Raw genomic sequence first — 18681 nt, 5'->3', positions numbered from 1 at the left:
AAGTCGTTTCTGGAAGTATTTGTATGGCGTGTAGCCATGTATGGAAGCGAAACATGGACGATAAATAGTTCAGACAAGAACAGAATAGAAGCTTTCGAAATGTGGTGCTACAGAAGAATGCTGAAGATTAGATGGGCAGATCACATAACTAACGAGGAGTTATTGAATAGAATTGGGGAGAAGAGGGGGTTAGTGGCACAACTTGACCAAAAGAAGGGATCCCTTGGTAGGACATGTTCTGAGGCATCAAGGGATCACCAATTTAGTACTGCAGGGCAGCGTGGAGGGTAAGAATCGTAGAGGGAGACCAAGAGATGAGTACACTAAACAGATTCAGAAGGATGTAGGCTGCAATAGGTACTGGGAGATGAAGAAGCTTGCCAAGGATAGAGTAGCACGGAGAGCTGCATCAAACCAGTCTCAGGACTGAAGACCACAACAACAACAATGCAGTGAAAGAAAAGTAAATACTGAAAATGAGAAAAAGAAAAATATATAAGGACTCGGACTCGCCTCCACTACCCGCCGCCTATCGCTTTGCGTCGCACAAGCCTTCGCTTGGAAACTATGCTAACATAAATGGCCCACGCCTCATCCGATCCACGCCAAATGTGCAATTTTTCCTTTTTTTTCCAAATCGCTTGACCATCTGGCTCTCCCACTTCTTTCACTTTCATTTTCGCTCAAGTCCTGCGTATAGAACTTATTTAGAAGAAGTCGGTGATTACGAGTAAGCGCGGTCCCCTTGTGAGTGTCATCGGCTGTGGAGGCGGAAGAAGAACGAATAGTTGCGCCGCAACAAAGCTGTTTGCCGAATTGACGATCCTGGAATAGTACGCCAGACGCCCGTTTCTACACTAGTGAAGGTATTGGTTTTTCAGGGGAATTCCCGTCCTTCACGAACGGCACTCAGCTTAATGAAAGGCAGAGCTGCGCCGCTCCGTTTCTCGGAAGGGCGGCACGGTAATATAGTCGCAGCGGCGGTGGCCGGCGCATTCAGCGGAAGCGGCGGAGACCGGCGGTGCGCGAGAGGAAGCGTTCCACGCCAGGCGACGCGGCTGCCCGTCTGCTGTGCTCCGCCCACGCCGCCTGACGTCACGAGGCAGGCGCCGTGACATCCACACCACCTACTTGCGCCCGTGTACCCAGACAGCCAAGTGGCTCGAGCCTGGTTCCCCGCTCGCTGCCGCAGTAAGAAGACTACAGGCGAGAAACTGTTGCTAAAATTATCTGGAAGACTTACACTGTGAGATCGACCAGGACTCGAACCTGGAAGCTTTAAAGGTGGGGACTAATGCTGAAACTATCTGGAAGGTAAAGGTTTGAGAAGGACCAGGACTTGAACCCAGAACCTTTGCCTCTCGCGGGCAAATTCCCTATCTACTGCGTTGTTCGAACACCACCCATGTCCCACCCTCATGGCTGTGATTCCACGAGTACGTCTCCACCACCTTCCAGACTTCAACAGAGGTTTCCAGAATGAGATTTTCACTCTTCAGCGTAGTGTGCGCTGATATGAAACTTCCTGGCAGGATAAAACTGTGTGTCAAAATAAAATGGCTCTGAGCACTATGGGACTTAACTTCTATTCGTTTCAATCCGAGCACGTAGTTCTTGTTTCTTGTACATAAAAACTAAACTAACTAAACTCCTCCCGAACAGGCCACGAAGGCCCAAAGGTACCGACCGGCCACCGTGTCATCCTCAGCCACAGGCGTCACGGTATGCCGATATGGAGGGGCATGTGGTCAGCACACCGCTCTCCCGGCCGTATGTCAATTTCCGGGACCGGAGCCGCTACTCCTCAATCAAGTACATCCTCAGTTTGCCTCACAACGGCTGAGTGCACACCGCTTGCCAACAGCACTCGGAGCGAGGTGGCGCAGTGGTTAGACACTGGACTCGCATTCGGGAGGACGACGGTTCAATCCCGCGTCCGGCCATCCTGATTTAGGTTTTCCGTGATTTCCCTAAATCACTCCAGGCAAATGCCGGGATGGTTCCTCTGAAAGGGCACGGCCGACTTCCTTCCCCATCTTTCCCTAATCCGATGAGACCGATGACCACGCTGTCTGGTCTTCTTCCCCAAACCAACCAACCAACAGCACTCGGCAGACCGGATGGTCACCCATCCAAGTGCTAGCCCAGCCCGACAGCGCTTAACTTCGGTGATCTGACGGGAACCGGTGTTACCACTGCGCCAAGGCTGTTGGATTTCTTGTACATACCGTATATTATATCCGTCTTTTCAATAACTTACTCCTGGTTTCGCAAAATTTCGAATATCTGGCACGATATTACATTGTCGAACACATTTTCTTTTCTGTGTCGACAAAGCCTATGAATGTTCCCGGAGTTTCTTAAGTCTTATATATCTCCAGACTTATACATTCTACACTTAACTTTACTAGTCTCTTGGTTGTCACTCCCCCAATGATTTCATAAATTCAAAAGGAATGTTATCCATCCCTTCTGCTTTATTCTGTTGCAGGGCATGTAAAACTCTGTTTACTTCCGATTCTAATACTGTATCCCTTATCTTTTGCATATGGACTCCCATTTATTCCTTCTCCTCTGCGATTTACAGTGTAATACCCATTGCACTCTTAATGTTGCCGCATTTGCTTTTAACGCCACCGAACGGTTTTGACTTTTTTATTTGCTGAATCGGTCCTTCGGAGGACCATTTTTCGAGTTCTTCGTATTGCGACCGCTTCGCCTTGGCTTTGTGACACTTCCAGTTTATTTCAATCCTAAGGTATGATATTGCTGCCATCTACCGTTTCTTTCAATCTATTACTAAATCGTTGTGGTAGTTTGTTTTAAGAAGGAAGAGAAGAAACGGTGGCCGACTTCTTTCAACGTGGAGTCCGACCCGATCTTATATGCAGTCTCTAATGACCTTACCGTTACACACTGATCATACTTTTCTTTTTGCAAACGATTTTAATTACAAAGTCTAAATTTATTCCTCCTTCGTCGGACAGATTGCAAACTACCTGCTACAGTCTCCAAGTGCAAGAATTAAACTCAGATAAAATAGATAATTAAGAGAAACACTCCACGTTTTGCTTAAATGAACCGAAGCACTCTTTGTTATAACTGTCCCTTGCAGAGACCGTGATTTAATTAGGACAATTAGGCTAGAGACTTTAACCATTAATAGGTTATTAAGCGGATATTAAGTTCTTTAATAGCCGGTTGAGTCCTCACTCAATTCCGCACAGAAAATACTGAGTTAATTTTTCTAAAGTCCGTTTTCTGACTTTGTCAACGGATAGCAGCGGTAATGCGCTATATTTACACATAAACATGATGGAAGAAAGGAAAATTAGGTTTCATGTCCCATCGACACCGAGGCCATCAAAGGCAGAGCAGTAGCTCTGAATGTTTCTAGGATCAGTAAGGAAACTGGCTGCGGTCTTTCAAAGGAACCATGCCGGCCTTTGCCTTGAAAGATTTAGGAAAATCCCGGAAAACCTAAACCTGGATGGTCGCACACCAGCTTGATCAGTCCTCCTCCAAAATGCGAGTCCAGTGTGGCAACCACAGCTCCACTTCACTCGGTACTGTTATTTTTCATTTATTTATTTAATATTATCATCCCATATATGTCGCCTTGGTATTGCTCCTCTATGCACTTCAGGATGTCCGATTTTCGGCGTTTACTAACACATTTCACTTAAACACTTCACTTTCATTATGATTTTTCAAAACGTATGTTGGCTGTGTGTCTTTACTGCACGATAGCGTTACCACCACCGTTGCTGTGTGTTTTTCGGTCGTCTGATGTTTGTGTTGTGGTATCTGTGCGTAGTTGGGTATCCGTTTGCTTGTTATGTTGGTACGAGTGTTATAGTGTGTGGTTCTACGAGAAAAGGGGAAATTTGAGTACAGGTAACTAAAAGAACTGTCCAGAAACGGAGATAAGAATAACAGAGAAAGAAAGGAACATGAGAAAAATACGCAAATTACACTTTTGGGAATTTGTCGTTAGACAGTTTCGGGCATTATGTGTCGGTTTTCATTTAACGTAAGCATTGGAGTGCGTGGAAGATGCTATACTTTTGCATAAGTTGGATCATGGTGGAAGTACAGAGAAGGCTGATCCATATTTTCATTTCGTACCTAGGTTGTCATCCAGTGTCAACATTATATATATACTGCCATTAGACGTGACAAATTATTTTATTCGTATAAAAATGTCGGTCTGATAGATGTGTAACGTAACATAAATGACTGAACAAGACTGGTAGCATCAGCTCGAGGTTTCCAGACAACAACAGATTAATTGCAACAAAACGCATTGAACACAGTTTCTAACACACAATAACCCGAAAAGCAAAATGTTAATCCCAGAATGGTCGTATAAGGAGTGAAGTAAAAAAAAATTCAGCTATATTTATGGAGCATTATTACGTGAGCATGAACTACTATTTAGTTTCAGATGTACCGTTTAGTATGCTTATCACAGCATACTTTTCCTTCATTTCTTTTTTTCTCCCAACAAAGCTAAATAGCCCCATATGTTACGGAGATGCCTCTCTCTTATAAGTCAGAAAGAAAGAAAGAAAGAAAGAAAGAAAGAGAGCGAGAGAACAGCTGCCTCACGTGAAATATGTGAGTCGCACAGAATGAAAGCAGACCGACTAGTGTATGGAACCCACCTCTCCACATCTCTAATTTGTCGTTTGTTTTTTTCTCCGGGGTGTAACCGTAGCCTGGGAGCCAAATAGCACCTCGGCATTGAGTATACATCTCCAACGAAAACTGAAAAGATTTCGTAAAATTGAGCTGCGCCACATGACTTGTACACAGAGAGACTTCACACTCCACTGCTACATACAAACCGCCGTCGTTGATTGCATATGTATTATGACCGCAGAACCTGGCTCTTGAATACACTACATGTTTAGCAGCTTCAGAAAACCATTTGAATTAGGCGGCGCAACCTTCTCTTGGTCTGCCAGTCAACACTTCTATGTGCCTTCAGCGTGATGTTAACGCCATACATAGACGTTGTGGGTCTGCAAGGTGTTGTTTAATACAATGTTTTTCAGGAGGAATAGTAATTATTTTAGACAAATTCGAAAAAAACATTCCATATAACTTGGGTCCATTTTTTACTATTTGCAGAGATACAGCTGTTAGAATTTAACTCAAACAAATACTCACAGGCAAAGGCAAATGATTCAATTCAAAGTTGCAGAATGAATCTTCGCTCTGCAGCGGAGTACGCGCCGATTTGAAACTTCCTGGTAGATTAAAACTGTGTGGTAGACCAGTATTTGAACCTGGATCCTCCGTCTCTCGCGGAAGTAGGAGGTGAGGTGCCGGCGGAAGTTATGTTGCGAGTGTGGATCGTGACGCGTGCTTGGATACGTCAGTCGGGAGAGCACTTGCCCGCGAAAGGCTAAGGTCCCAGGTTCGAGTCCCGATTCGGCACAAAGTTTTAATCTGCCGGGTAGTTTCAAGCACAAACTTTAGTTTCACAAATTCCACCTCAACGCACTTTCGAATTGTCTTCACACCACCACATGTAGCTCTTCTGAGATCATCTTTCTTTTCTTTTGTACTGGCAGCGCTATTCGTAATCCGAATGGTCAGTCTGTCTCCTGTGTCTATGTTCTTCTTGCAGACTTCGCCTTTCAACCTTCAGCATAGGTAACAATCTAAAATGTTAAGAACCGGGGACCTTGGTAGCCAAGAAACGTGACTATTTCTGCCGATCCATTTTCCGGGAAATGTTAGATTTAGACGATGCGTGACCTGGTGACTAGAATGTGCAGGGGCCCCATCATACTGGAAGGGTATACCCATCCCTGCAGCCAAAGAAAGCTCTTTCAATAATGAGAAGCCCATTTTCAAAAAAGTCTAGGTAATGGGTACCTGCAAGACGATGCGGTAACACAACATGCCCAATAAACTGATTGCCTATCGCAGCACACCACATATTTACAGAGAAGTATTCTTGATAAGGTGCCTGCAGAAAGCACAACTTCACAACTCTAACTTCAAGACAAAAATGACAATCGATAAATAAAGTCATGACAACGGGGGTACCAACCCACGCAATGAAAACTTCTCTCTGAAAGCAGTTGTACCTCGTAAGCAATCAGAATGTTATATGAAATGTTTTATTCGACTTAGTATATACTAGTATGTCGTAAAATATTTACTACCACTCCTGGAACTCACTGTTTGGCTGAGAATACACACAGGGAGTTGCCTGTTTCTTATAGCGTAAAATAAGCTTTCTCCTTACTCCCAACTAGCGCACTGATACACCCGAAACGTTATTATAAATCTCTTTTGCCATAAGGGTAAACAATTTTTGCAAATTTACTTGCTCTTATAACAATCTTCTTCAGTTCTTATCTTTTCTTCGATTTAATCTCCATTTTTTTCTCCTGCGATGTGTTTTCAGTGCCACTATGCGAACTGTTCATATCCCACGTATCTCTTCCAACATAAGCAAAGCAACGTTGCCTCGCCGAGTAGGGGAGATTATATATATATATATAAAGAGAGAGAGAGAGGGGGGGGGAGGAATTCAGAATAATAAGGTAAAACATTAATTTTCCGCCTCCTGACCGCCCGAACTGTAGCACTGACAGTGAGGTATAGGAGAAACTCTTCCAGAATTTAATGTGAATGCTGCCTACATTCTCTACATGGGAACGTTCCAATTTGCCAACGAAACGCAGTTGAAAAAAAGGAACACGCAATGGAACGATGTTCATTTTCACAATTAGACGAGCGGAGATCGTGGTGGGAAACATCCGACTACTGTGAAAAGCTTGGCCTAACAAGCAACACGGGTAACTGGCGGATACAAGAACCGGTGCTTCTGTTCTGTGTACTACTGCGGACTGGACTGAATAATACAAAAGCAAAGCAAACAGCTAAAATGTCTCCAGTGCTATACATAGAAAGGAGCTCATACAATTATCAGCAGCAATTGCAGTAAACATAATGATAACAAAAAAAAAAATGGTTCAAATGGCTCTGAGCACTATGGGACTTAACATCTGAGGTCATCAGTCCCCTAGAATTTAGATCTACTTAAATCTGACTAATCTAAGGACATCACACACATCCAAGCCCGAGGCAGGATTTGAACCTGCTACCTTAGCGGTCGCACAGTTCCAGACTGAAGCGCCTAGAACCGCTCGGCCACAACGGATACTGATAACAGTCAGAAATGCGTTAACTACTAGCTACGATCGACAGCGTATCCATTACAATACACTGATTTTATTTTACGACGAGCAACCTATAAAGTGTTTCCTTAACAAGCTAGATATTTAGAGGAAAAACAACAAAAAATGAAAAGAAAACGGTTTTATCGGTTTGGAATAGCAAAAACTTGCCCTTTAACATTTCATTTATGATACCGCATAACTAGCTTGATTGTCATAAAACGAGACCCACCAGCGAAATGCACAAGTTTTTTTTGATGCTGTGTGTTTTGTCCCTGTTGATGATTTATGTCTTTGTGAAGTTAACGAAGTTTCAGCTTGTAAGTGTGATTCATTAAAAGGTTGTATACCATGTTGGTGTTTGTGTTTCTGCAACAGATGAAAATGGAGATGAAGACAGCTTTAACAAAAAGAACTACAGCAACTTACACAATAATCAAAAGATGATCTTGCAGTCACCAACAACCTGGAGAATAAGATCATAATAAAAATACACACCGTTAATACCACAAAGATGCATATTTGGGCAAAAGAGATAATAATAGTTGTTTGGATAGTAAGGGTCTGAATTCCCGTAAGTTAATCTGCCAACATGGCTACCGTTAGAACTTAAGCATCAAATAATAATAATTTCTTTAGTCCATGCCGCACTGCAATCTATACAACTGGCAATACGCCCTGACTGTAAACATCCCACTTCAGACACTTGGAACCATTGTTTTAAAAACTGTATTTGGTTTATCCAAACCTATCCTTGTCGTTTTTACTCCTCCGTGTATTTCTGTTCCTAGGCATCCAGTCATTGTCTTCAGCAGTCTAACGTACGAAATCTTGCTTGAACTATAATATATCAATAATTAGTAGAAGACTGCGGCCTTGACAGACAGGTAATTTTAATAGCGATAAATGTTTTTGTATTCTTCTGCCACCTTTAGCTGGCCATTCGTTTTCAAAATGGTTCAAATGGCTCTGAGCACTATGGGGCTTAACATCTGTGGTCATCAGTCCCCTAGATCTTAGAACTACTTAAACCTAACTAACCTAAGGACATCACACACATCCATGCCCGAGGCAGGATTCGAACTTGCGACCGTAGCAGTAGCGCGGTTCCGGACTGAGCGCCTAGAACCGCTAGACCACCGCGGCCGGCATTCGTTTTCTTCTGGAACTTCGTATAGGGGCACTTTCCTTATCCTGGAGAGTATTTCGATATTTTTATACCACTTTGTAAAACATTACATAGTTTAACTCCTAGTTATTTTGTGGTGCATATATCTGTGGAAATAACAGCATGTGATCTGCAAAATAGGAATGCTTGTTGACGTTAGTGCTCGCATTTTAGGTTTGAACTGCGATTCAGTCGAAGAAAATTTTACAACAGCACTACAGATTTTCGGTTTACGTACTGTTGACAGTAGCTGCATGGGTATTTCGACACTTCTGTCCATGTTTGTGTGGGAAGTATATGGAGTTAGAAACAGGCTACGCATAACAAATTTGTTGATGCAGCCATTTTCCGCAGCAGCAAGATAAGTATTTGTTTTAAAAGTTCAAGCGCCTTTTTTGTTTTAAGATAATATTTATTTACTTTTCAGATGAATTTCGCCTTTTACATTAAAGGCAATTTTTAGTTACTCGTGTGTCCGGCCAAAATCACCAAATGAGAGGAAACGCACATTTTGGAATGACAGACCTGTAGCTAAAAAAATCCACTGAAGATGCCTTTAAAATAAAAGCGTTTGAAGTTGTAAAACGTATTTTCGTGTGCTGAAAGTAATCATTCAGAACAAGATTCGGACGCTGGGAACATATGGAGATAAAAACTGAATTGTTGAGTATACCTCAGTGTGTTGGTCTGTCGTTTTATTCTTTTGCCACGACAGATGATGCTAATTATATAAAACCATGTGAATTTACTTTGCACCTACCACAGTTGTATCCCCTTTCAGTTACACATACTTTGCAGGTATTGTCGCCAGCGTGTCCCTGCGAGAAGCCGCTCCTTCAGGCAGTCGGTCACCAGCACACGGCGAGATATCGAGCGCGGCGCTCCGCACGGGCAAGGGCACGCGAGGACGCCATCGATCGATCGCTCGCCGACCGGACGCACCAGTCGATCCAATTTTAACGAGCACTCGAGTCGAACGCACGCGCCGAACAATGCGCGAGGCTAATGCGCAGTCCCGTCCCGACCCGGTAGTGCTTGCCTGCAGATTTTTCCGACTGGCCGAATTTTACAATTCCGGCTTTTTTACGATTCTGGCTTTGTTCCTCACCGATAGACTGCAACTGCTGGGCGCAGCACTTAATTTCAAACACAGGCTACTTAATCATTACGGATGCAATCAGCCGTTTGATCCAATTCTATTCCAGCACACTGGCGAAAGTACGTATTTGCGACAGACAATTATTTTTGCTTTTGTTTTATGTCCCTCCTATCATTCGGCGTAGCTTCAGTGCCCTCAGTGAGTTCTCTTTAGTAATTTATCTATAAATTTGTTGGTGTGCGATTTTTAAGACGAAAGCAAAGACATATTTTGGGTTATTACTAATGTTTAATTAATTTCTTCACCTTGCATTAGCATATCTAATGTTTTTGTTTGTTGTAAAATATCATTTGATGCTACCAGTGACGATTTTCTTGCATTTTTTCCTGTAACACGCTTTCTGGAAATAATTTCCATTCTTAACTGCGTTGTTTGTCTACTACAACATTTGTTTAGTGATGTTTGCGATGTATGAGTTGCATGCCTTTACTGTAATATAAACAAACGCAATGTTGTATTTAATAATGGATCTTACTCTGTAGATAACGGCGAATGTGGAAGTAACTTTTACTAACGGGTTTTTGTAGTTCTCTTATGTAGAAACTCACACATACTACACATCACACAAATCACAGACCACAGTACACAGTACACGTTTCTTATCGCACATTTCTGTTTTTAATTTACACAATACATAGTTCAGGGTACACTCTTTGTCTTTTGTTCATCTCTTCATCATTTATTCTCTTTTTCATTTCCACGTCTTTTATTCTCCTGTTCACTGACTCCTCTTTTTCCTCTCTTCTTCATCTCTTTTGCGTCTTTCGTCATTGTGTACTTAGTTAAGTTTATTCAATGCGTAGGAAACAACAGTTGTGCGTCTACCATCGATCAACAGTGTTAATGAATATCGAATTAAGCGAATCTGATTATGCAAATGTTAGTAGGATTTAAAATACACATTTTCCACTGATTTGCCAGCCATACATGACGTTTATGAAAGCCTTTTACACACCATGCTGGGTTGTCACGGGAATTCTGGTATGTATCGCAATCGCTGAAAATTGTCTGCTGGGTGAAAGAGAGACAGTAATTCCACACATTTTGTCAGCAACTAATATGGTAACAACAGAAAGGGCGCAGAGACAAAACGAAACGTGTACATCTGTTTGTGCCACTGTAAACTCCTCATCGTTTATTCCACTGTTCGTCAGCACCTTGTCCTATCCCTTTAGCCGCACTAAATAGCGGACATTCAGAAAAACACTGCACGCGAGACGCATAATAAATGGCCAAATCATTGCATACAAATATACACGCTTACGAATTTACTATGAAATGAACAATATCTGCAGCGAATAGTTTCTGAGCATTTCAAGAATGTATTTAGACGGCTGCGGAATCTTGAGTTTTTCTGAAGAATTGCTAAGGATGGACACGCAAGAAAGTGATTTGTCCAAGCTTTCGAAATTAGTACTTCGGACAAGAAGCCCAGAGTAATGCACGTGACTTTTCACAAAAATTCTGATGCACTTGGCTCATTGGTTAGGTGTGAGGTTATAAATCCTAAAGGTAACGCGTTAGATTCTCGTTCACTCCTAGGATTTAACCTGTTACTTATCAATTCTTTCACCCTTCGCGATGTTTGCTGATGTGAAAAACGCCGAAAGGCGTTGTCTTTATGACTCCACGTTGAACTATAGATTCCTGTACAACTGGCAGGGCAAGCCAGTTCCAAACCAGAGGAAAGCTGCAACATACGACCTCCTATAGGTCCAAGCCTAGCAAACCACAGTGGTGCTCACAACAATTGATGGTAGCTTTACTTTAAATGGAGTGTACTGCATTGACTACCGAAATACTTGAGCGTCACACTACACAGAACTCAGCAAAGAACTTCGACTGAAAGAATAAGAAGTATGCGAGAATGCTGTATACGAGCCTTAACAAGTAAAGATAATCTTCAAATCGATGCTATCCTTCAAGCACGTTGCAAATATTAATCGTACTTCATGATTAGCGGTTCTGGGCGCTACAGTCTGGAACCGAGCGACCGCTACGGTCGCAGGTTCGAATCCTGCCTCGGGCATGGATGTGTGTGATGTCCTTAGGTTGGTTAGTTTTAATTAGTTCTAAGTTCTAGGCGACTGATGACTTCAGAAGTTAAGTCGCATAGTGCTCAGAGCCATTTGAACTTCATGATCACGCACTATAATTTTATTGTTGATCCACTATAATGATTGGTTGATTGAGTTGGGGGTGGGGGACCAAATAGCAAGGTCATCGAACCCATCGTATAGGGCATTTACCTGAAGTGATTTAGGGAAATCACGAAAAACCTAAATCACTGTTTAATGAATGTAATCTTTAGTAGAAGAGCAGTTTGAATTACACGACTTCTTCTACTCCACTGACTAGTTCCCACTTAAAAACCGGTACCCATTATTTAAAAAATAGTGTAGTTGCATGAGAACGACTACAAACAATAATGTGCTCATTAATGTTAACCCTTATCATACATACATATCCTTTAAACTAGCTAGTTCCACATAATTTCGATAAAAGAATCGTTCAGATGATGAATGGAACATTTAACTAACTACACGGTCATTACCATTTCGATAGAAGGTTAATCGTATCAAAAACTTTTAACGGGAATTTTGCAGATCTACACTCGATTTCCTCCTCTTCTACTCTCTTCATCTTCCTCTTCTGCTCTCTATCTCTTCTTCTATTCTCTTCTTCTTCCCCTTCTACTCTCTAACCGTCTGCTCTCTACCTCTTCTACTCGCTTCCTCTTCGTCTTTCACTCTCTTCCTCTTCTACTCTCATCCTCCTCCTCTTTCACTCTCTTCCACTTTCACTCTCTTCCTCTTCTACTCTCATCCTCTTCCTCTTTCACTCTCTTCTACTCTTTTCTTCTTCCTCTTCTACCTGCGAAGTCAATGTCATGCGCCAGAGATCTACGAATTTCATTCACACACACTTGAGCTCCGCATCATGTATCGCGAATTCGCCCAATAAATTCTTCCTCAGTGTCAATAATGGCGATATTCGGAGCAGCCGGCCGCGGTGGCCGTGCGGTTCTAGGCGCTCCAGCCCGGAGCCGCGCTGCTGCTACGGTCGCAGGTTCGAATCCTGCCTCGGGCATGGGTGTGTGTGATGTCCTTAGGTTAGTTAGGTTTAAGTAGTTCTAAGTTCTAGGGGACTGATGACCACAGCAGTTGAGTCCCATAGTGCTCAGAGCCATTTTTTTTATTCGGAGCACTTGGAAACGACATCTCACACTCGGTCATGTGGTCAATGGTTCAAATGGCTCTAAGCACTATGGGACTTAGCATCTAAATAACCTAAGGACATCACACAGATCTATGCCCGAGGCAGGATTCGAACCTGCGACCGTAGCAGCCGCGTGATTCTGGACTGAAAAGCCCAGATCCGCTCGGTCACCGCGGCCGGTTGTGGTCGATGATCTCTGGATAACAGCGTAACTGTGGAAACTGGAGCTCATCACCTTTTAGCACATCTTTCTCTTAGTACCACCTGTACCTGCATTGCAAATGAACGCCAAAGCAGTATAAATAAAGTCTTCATAGTGTTTACTCTTCTTATTTTTGGGAATTCGGAATGTTCCCCTGAGTAAAGTCCTTGACCTATTTGAAGGAATAACCGAAACGTCGGAACGCCTACAATGACGTCCCTCTCAACGGGGACGATGTCTATGATATTGCCGATTTGTTGTCGGGACTTTTATATCCGCCGACTCTCAATTGGCTAGCTAGACTATGTCTGCTCTATTCGATGAAGACTAAACGACACAAGAGAACGAACAATAATACGTACGAACTTCCTAACCCAAGAGAGACTGATAGTTTCCCCTGCGCACCTTCCACAAACTACCGCAGTTTCTTTCAGGCAGTCCTCGACAGCTGCCGGTGTAAATTATCTTCCCTAACGAGTGCAGCACACGCGAGGAGCGTTGACTGCGGCGCAGGTGTCCCCACTGTAAGGATAGGAGGGTGCGGGCAGCGCAGGGGAGCAGCGGGCGGCTGGAAGTCCTAGCACTGCCGCTTGCCCTAATACAATTACAACGCGCAGGCAGGGCAAATCTTATTTCTGGCGGGCGGGCGAGGTGAGGCGAGTGTGCTTACGTGGGCCCGGCTCTAATGAGCACGTGCGGCCCGCAGACAGGATGCTGCGCCGCGGCCGCTGCTGACTTTGACACTAACACTGGCGCCGGCAGGCGGCTAGCTGCCCTCTTCACTTTGCAATAAGCCGCTTCTGCTCTTCAACGCAGCGCAAAATCACAAAAGCACGCCCGTGCCGCAGTACGCGCTCCCATAAGTTTTATGATTCACGAGATCCCGCTACCTGGCGTAAACACACTGGACAAAAATATTAATCGCACCTAGGTTACACCACGCTAATACCGTGCGACTCCGCCTCCAGCCTTGAAAAATTGTTGTGTACGAGTTAGTACGGAAACGGTAAAGGGAGGTGAGCTGCAGAGTCGTGTGGCAACTGTCGTCGTAGGAAAGCTGACCAGGAATGGAAATGATTACAGTAGCGAACAGTTAACACTGCAAACAAAAGATGTACAGGGCTATTACAAATGATTGAAGCGATTTCATAAATTCAATGTAGCTCCATTCATTGACACACTACAGATACGTAGAAAACCTCATAAAGTTTTGTTCGGCTGAAGCCGCACTTGAGGTTTCTGCCGCCAGAGCGCTCGAGAGCGCAGTGAGACAAAATGGCGACAGGAGCCGAGAAAGCGTATGTCGTGCTTGAAATGCACTCACATCAGTCAGTCATAACAGTGCAACGACACTTCAGGACGAAGTTCAACAAAGATCCACCAACTGCTAACTCCATTCGGCGATGGTATGCGCAGTTTAAAGCTTCTGGATGCCTCTGTAAGGGGAAATCAACGGGTCGGCCTGCAGTGAGCGAAGGAACGGTTGAACGCGTGCGGGCAAGTTTCACGCGTAGCCCGCGGAAGTCGACGAATAAAGCAAGCAGGGAGCTAAACGTACCACAGCCGACAGTTTGGAAAATCTTACGGAAAAGGCTAAAACAGAAGCCTTACCGTTTACAATTGCTACAAGCCCTGACACCCGATGACAAAGTCAAACACTTTGAATTTTCGGCGCGGTTGCAACAGCTCATGGAAGAGGATGCGTTCAGTGCGAAACTTGTTTTCAGTGATGAAGCAACATTTTTTCTTAATGGTGAAGTGAACAGACACAATGTGCGAATCTGGGCGGTAGAGAATCCTCACGCATTCGTGCAGCAAATTCGCAATTCAACAAAAGTTAACGTGTTTTGTGCAATCTCACGGTTTAAAGTTTACGGCCCCTTTTTCTTCTGCGAAAAAAACGTTACAGGACACGTGTATCTGGACATGCTGGAAAATTGGCTCATGCCACAACTGGAGACCGACAGCGCCGACTCCATCTTTCAACAGGATGGTGCTCCACCGCACTTCCACCATTATGTTCAACATTTCTTAAACAGGAGATTGGAAAACCGATGGATCGGTCGTGGTGGAGATCATGATCAGCAATTCATGTCATGGCCTCCACGCTCTCCGGACTTAACCACATGCGATTTCTTTCTGTGGGGTTATGTGAAAGATTCAGTGTTTAAACCTCCTCTACCAAGAAACGTGCCAGAACTGCGAGCTCGCATCAACGATGCTTTCGAACTCATTGATGGGGACATGCTGCTCCGAGTGTGGGAGGAACTTCATTTTCGTCTTGATGTCTGCCAAATCACTAAAGGGGCACATATCGAACATTCGTGAATGCCTAAAAAAACTTTTTGAGTTTTTGTATGTGTGTGCAAAGCATTGTGAAAATATCTCAGATAATAAAGTTATTGTAGAGCTGTGAAATCGCTTCAATCATTTGTAATAACCCTGTATGTAACTCCTATTTCTCCAGTGTCAACAAAGAAAAGGCTCTCAGGACTAATGAACGGATTATGGTGTCGCAGCTGTGTGAAGGCGGCGTCTGCGTAGCCAAGAGGCTCTGAGTGCGAGTGAGCTTTGTGGCTGCCCCAGACCATCCTATACCGTGGCGGCAGAGGATGCTCTTAGTCCAGAGCCAGTGGAGGCGTGGCTCAGCGGCCGTGCTTTATTGGGTCCGCCTGAATCCGCAGACCGCTGTCAGCGTCAGACGGAAGCTTGCACTCATATTGACAACTTAATGACGCCGCTACGATTGTATCGATAAGTGATACCAAAATAATGGCCTGAGTTCGGCGACGAAGAGAGTCCGATCTTCTTCAACTGTGCCATATCCAGCTGAAGCTACTCGCTGAAGATCAAAGCCCACAGAGCTAACAAACTGCGGGTATGTGGATTGCTACATTCCACCTGCTATTACAAATAGTTCCAGGCAATTTCTATAGGATTTAAGATCCAGCGATTTACACTACACGCCATTAAAATTGTTACACCACGAAGATGACGTCCTACAGATGCGAAATTTAACCGACAGGAAGAATATGCTTTGATATGCAAATGATTAGTTTTTCAGAGCATTCACACAACGTTGGCGCCGGTGGCGACACCTACAACGTGCTGACATGAGGAAAATTTCCAGCCGATTTCTCATACACAAACAGCAGTTGACCGGTGTTGCCTGGTGAAAAGGTTGTTGTGATGCCTCGTGTAAGGAGGAATGCGTACCATCACTTTTCCGACTTTGATAAAGGTCGGATTGTAGCTTATCGCGATTGCGGTTTATCGTATCGCGACATTGCTGCTCGCGTTGGTCGAGATCCAATCACTGTTAGCACAATATGGAATCGGTGGGTTCAGGAGGGTAATACGGAACGCCGTGCTGGATCCCAACGGCCTCGTATCAGTAGTAGTCGAGATGACAGGCATCTTATACGCATGGCTGTAACGGATCGTACAGCTAGGTCTCGATCCCTGAGTCAACAGATGGGGACGTTTGCAAGACAACAATCCTGCACGAATAGTTCGACGACGTTTCCAGCAGCTCGGAGGCCATGCCTGCGGTTACCCTCGACGCTGCATCACAGACAGCAGCACCTGCGATGGTGTACTCAACGACGAGGCTGGGTGCACGAACGGCAAAACGTAATTTTTTCGAATGAATCCAGGTTCTGTTTACAGCATCGTGATGGTCGCATCCGTGTTTGGCGACATCGCGGTGAACGCATGTTGGGAGCGTGTATTCGTCATCGCCATACTGGCGTATCACCCGGCGTGATGGTATGGGGTGCCATTGGTTACACGTCTCGGACACCTCTTGTTCGCATTGACGGCACTTTGAACAGCGGACGTTACATTTCAGTTGTGTTACGACCCGTGGCTCTATCCTTCATTCGATCCCTGCGAAACACCGCATTTCAGCAGGATAATGGACGACCGCATATTGCAGGTCCTGTACGGGCATTTATGGATACAGAAAATGTTCGACTGCTGCCCTCGTCAGCACATTCTCCAGATCTCTCACCAATTGAAAACGTCTGGTCAATGGTGGTCGAGCAACTGGCCCGTCACAATACGCCAGTCAATACTCTTGGTGAACTGTGGTATCGTGTTGAAGCTGCATGGACCGCTGTACCTGTACACGCCATCCAAGCTCTGTTTGACGCAATGGCCAACTGTATCAAGGCCGTTATGACGGCCAGAGGTGGTTGTTCTGGGTACTGATTTCTCAGGATCTATGCACCAAATTGCGTGAAAATCTAATCACATGTCAGTTCTACTATAATATATTTGTCCAATGAATACCCGTTTATCATCTGCATTTCTTCGTGGTGTAGCAATTTTAATTGCCAGTAGTGTAGCAGGCTGGACCAGGTGCGACAGAATGCCTGAATGTTTGTTAAGCCAGGAATGTACACTACCAGTCAAAAGTTTTCGATCACCTATCACAAATACGGATTAGTGGTTAAAACAGGGATTTGGCTTAGAATATTCCATCATATCGCGATTTCAATGATGAAACAAGAATAAACATTTAAAGACTAAGCGTCTCTGTTGTGTATTTGATTGACCGATCGCCTAGAGGGGCGCTGATGAGTATCTAACAACACTGACGTGCCTTTAGCTAAGACAGTTCCATTCGAATAGGGTGCATTGCTTTCTGTTGTGTATGTAGCAATCCGTTCGCATTAGCTTACGGTACAGTGCGTGCATCTAGCAGCGCGTTTGTACACTTGATCAGGTTCGTACCATATTGACTCCTAACGTCGAAGGAGCAGACTGCAATTGAAAAACGTGTTGTAATTGTAACTCTGCAATAAAAAGGCTATTCTAGTAAGACAATAGTAACAAAAACTGGCACAGTCCAATCTACAGTGATGTGTACATTGCAGCAGTTCAAGTAAACTGGCGCCAATGCAAGTGATTCGCGGTCTGGAAGACCCCGATTAACATCATATAGTGAAGACCAGTTCGTATGTGAACAGAGTAAACGTCAGAGGGGTCACACTGCACCTGAAATTTGCAAGGAACTAAACAGTATGCGAGCATCTCCAATCTCTGTCTCAGGAGCGCAAACCCATCTTCGTGAGCCAGGATTAAAGGGGTGCATAGCGGTGAAAAACCCTTTACTGCGCAAAAAAGGTGAAACGATTTTAGTGAGAACAGCAACATAAAAACAGCGCCGTGCAGCAATGGTCCTAGGCGTTATTCACGGCTGAATCTTTTTTTTTTGGTCATCAGCCTACTGACTGGTTTGATGCGGCCCGCCACGAATTCCTTTCCTGTGCTAACCTCTTCATCTCAGAGTAGCACTTGCAACCTACGTCCTCAATTATTTGCTTGACGTATTCCAATCTCTGTCTTCCTCTACAGTTTTTACCCTCTACAGACTTCTCATTACCTTCGTCTTTCTCCGATTTACTCTCAAACCATATTGTGTACTCATTAGACTGTTCATTCCGTTCAGCACATCATTTAATTCTTCTTCACTTTCACTCAGGATAGCAATGTCATCAGCGAATCGTATCATTGATATCCTTTCACCTTGTATTTTAATTCCACTCCTGAACCTTTCTTTTATTTCCATCATTGCTTCCTCGACGCACAGATTTAAGAGTAGGGGCGAGAGGCTACAGCCTTGTCTTACACCCTTCTTAATACGAGCACTTCGTTCTTGATCGTCCACTCTTATTATACCCTCTTGGTTGTTGTACATATTGTATATGACCCGTCTCTCCCTATA

The 18681-nt window shown here is 44.1% G+C and overlaps 1 protein-coding gene and 1 pseudogene across 1 annotated transcript in view; both read right to left on the bottom strand.

Moving 5' to 3' along the window:
- LOC124805516 (protein Fe65 homolog) overlaps positions 1–18681 on the bottom strand; it is a 1158577-nt gene that overhangs the window by 417527 nt on the left and 722369 nt on the right. The window lies entirely within an intron of this gene.
- LOC124709165 lies at positions 2097–2214 on the bottom strand (annotated as a pseudogene).

This window comes from Schistocerca piceifrons, chromosome 7 (genome assembly GCF_021461385.2).
Source record: "Schistocerca piceifrons isolate TAMUIC-IGC-003096 chromosome 7, iqSchPice1.1, whole genome shotgun sequence".
In the NCBI taxonomy this organism is placed as follows: Eukaryota; Metazoa; Arthropoda; class Insecta; order Orthoptera; family Acrididae; genus Schistocerca; species Schistocerca piceifrons.
This window is presented reverse-complemented; position numbering and strand designations above follow the sequence as displayed.